The following is a 3468-nucleotide window of genomic DNA, read 5'->3' as shown; positions in this document are numbered from 1 at the left end:
GAAAGTCAACTTTGCAGAAAATGTTAGTATTGGAAAATAAAAACACAAGAGTTCTAAAAAGGTAATTCAATTTACCAGGTTTTTAGCAACTTTAAATTAAACCAATGAGGATAAAGCAGGGTTTTCAGTGAGGATTTTGCAAAATCACTAAATAGATTTCATGAAAAACTTCTCTTTTTGAAAAAAAATCACTAGATTAATTTAAAATGCTCCCCCCCCCCCCCCCCCCCCCTTACGAAAACTTATCAGTTTTTATAAACAAAAATTCTCAAGGCCCAAGTCACTTGCTTTGGCAGCCCTGGGATAAATAACACAAAGGGTATCAATTCAATGTTTAGAGCAGGTATCGGTACCGATACCGATACCTATAGGTATCTAAATATCGAGTATCTAGTATCGATTCCTGCCCATCACCAAAGATAGTGAATAACAAGATGGGCCACTCAGCCAAAAAAGTGTCCGCAGGAAGTATGCTCTTTGCTTCAGATGGCGCTGCAGTCTGTTTTGAAGCTCTCTTTCGTTTTTCCAGAAGAAGAATAGGAATAGCACCTCCTTGCGTGCGCAGATCGACTGCTGTTCATCAGCAGTTCGGGTACGTTCAGTGCGGAGTTTTAGTTTTTAAAAAATTTAATGACCTCTCGCCTTTCATTCTAAAGTCAAATTAAACGAAGAAAACCATCACCCTTTCCTCCGGAAGAGGTTTTTTGTCAGCGTAACCATTTTAAAAAAGCGTTCTTCCGAAATTTATCCCAAAACTTGCTAGTTTCACTTTGATTTTTAAAAACTCAAGTAGGGTAACTCTGTTCGCAAAGAGTGCGCTTTTGTGAAGAGGGCGCCACCAAATTTTGAGGACACTTTTTTAATTGGCTCAAAGAGAGAAGTGGCCCATCTTGTTATGTACTATCATTGCCATTGAGATCACTAAAGCGCAGGCCCCTCCCACTTTGCCAGCTGCGCGTATAACTCGCTGGGTTGGCGATAGTTTACATTGGTTACAATGCAAGGCTTCTGATCATCTCGGGCGGTATGTCTAGCCTAGGCCTACTAAAATTATATATTTTAGCCCAGAGAGAGTATTTAGTTAATAACGGAGTGCTTATTGGCCCACAGGAGCATATATTTATGATTTCCCCTAGAACATTTCTTATTTGCCCACAAAATTGCGAGTTACCTCCCCTGTGTTTGGTTTCTCTCCCCCCCCCCCCCCCAAATCCTCAAAGTCTATCAATCACATATATTTTTAATTGAGAAAGTATAGTTTAGCAATCTAATGCTAAAAATAAAACGATGAACAATAGAGTAGAGGTTACACATCTTCATCTTGTTTTATCCAACAATATAGGGCCTATATGATTGAGTAAACAAAGTAATAACTCAATTATATTGTATTATATTGTTTGACGAAAGAAGCAAGCCCACATCCGGAGAACCTAAATTCTAAATGAAATACATGTACTGTTCGCAGACGATCAAAGTCTACTGCATAACAATAACACTGAACTGCAGGAACACGATGACAAACAATCAAATCTGTAGAAATGTGTGCGAGATGGAATGCCTCAGGAAAACATTAACAAATGGGGATAAAGTTAGAAAAAATAAGAGAACAAGTTGGGACAACACCACATATGAAATACAGTGGAACCTGCCCTGACGGCCACCTCTATAAGACGGCAACCTGCACAAACGGCCACTTTCCATTTCCCCCCTTGCGTTTTTTCTCTATATATAATTTTACTGTGTAAAACGGGCACCTGTCCAACGCGGCCGCGGCCACCATATTTTAACACACAACCCCTATCACACTAAGAGCTCCAACACAGTGCGTCCAGCAACAGCACAGCAACAGCAAAACGACGGGTCAAAATTTTAGGTAATATAGATAATATAAAACTACGCCTAACGGAGTGGCGCCGTTTTGTCCGACCAGCGTGAACCCTGCATGAACCCAGCGTTCGCCCGTCGTTTTGCTGGTAATTTTCATTTTAGTGCGACACTATAATTCAACCAGCATGGACCAGACAAGCAAGATGGAGGCAGAGGCATTGATTGAAGCAGTGAGAAAAAGAGAAGTCCTATTTGACAAAAGTAATGAGAATTATTCAAATAGAGTTGTAATAAACCAACAATGGATTGAAGTCGGCGAGGAAGTCGGAATTGATGGTGAGTAATAATATTTATTAAAATCTTATCTAATTCAATTATCGGGGTTAAAGTCCCCCCCCCCCCCCCCCACTTCTCTCTCTCTCTCTCTCTCTCTCTCTCTCTCTCTCTCTCTCTCTCTCTCTCTCTCTCTCTCTCTCTCTCTCTCTCTCTCTCTCTCCTCCTTTGTCTCTCTCCCTCTCTCTCCCCCCTCTCTCCTCCCTTCTCTCTCTCCTCTCTCTCTCTAATAATAATTAATAATAATAATAGTAATAGTGATAATAATAATAATAATAATATTGGACTATACTGGATCCAGTTTCGGCCATTGAGACCTCATCAGTAGCCCTGTATAAATTGTCTTGCAACAAGGGAAATAAGTACCAGCCCAGAGTGCTTTGGATTGACCCAGCTGGGATTCGAACCCACGACTTCCCACATCGCAAGCGAACGCTCTACCACTTGAGCTAACGATGTTCAACATTGTTGTTAGACTCAAAACAATTATAATAATAATAATCATCGGACTTATTATTCTTAATAATAATAATAATAATCAAAAGAAGGTTATTCTGTATATTTCACCATGAGATTTATCTGGTAACACATTGATCATTTTGCCATGGAAGAGTTATAGCAGGGGATGTGAAATAGTTCATCAATGTTTCTCATACTTTCAAGGCATTTTTTGTAGATCGAACGTTTCCATTGATATTGGTTCCTTGAAAGCCTGAAAGAGTATTTGGGGTTTGAATCTGCTCACCCATTGAATCACACGGCGATACACGAAAGGGTTCTTGTATTAGAACAAAGTTGTGAAGCACAGTTATTGCTGTCTACTGGTATATTATAATATATACACGCAATAACACCTGTCGAGCTCCAACACAGTGCGTCCAGCAACAGCACAGCGTCTAACAGCACAGCGTCTGTCAAGCATTTTGCTTGGTCTTTGCTGTGCTGGTGTCGTGCTGTATGACATAATGTAGTGTACCCGTCACTGTTCCAGCGTGTTGTGTGTAGTACGGAATTCGAATTGAAACATGGCAGCTGAAATATTAACAATTTTATATTGTTTGAAAAAAAGACGTTGTCATACTAGAAGAAGGTTTTGGGTTCATAGCATCCATCAACGAAGAGAAACTTACGGCGAATTCCACCATCTTGTAGATGAAGTTTTAAGTGATGAGGAGAAATGCCTATCATAGGAGGCCTACATTCGGATGAAACGAAGTACTTTTTACATGCTTCTTGAATTGATTGGACCCCATATTGCAAAGAGAGAGACAAATTTTCTAAAATCGATCCCTGCTGAAGAACGGCTTG

The sequence above is a fragment of the Aplysia californica genome, unplaced genomic scaffold (genome assembly GCF_000002075.1).
Source record: "Aplysia californica isolate F4 #8 unplaced genomic scaffold, AplCal3.0 scaffold01142, whole genome shotgun sequence".
NCBI classification, from domain to species: Eukaryota; Metazoa; Mollusca; class Gastropoda; order Aplysiida; family Aplysiidae; genus Aplysia; species Aplysia californica.
Note: the sequence above shows the minus strand (reverse complement) of the source record.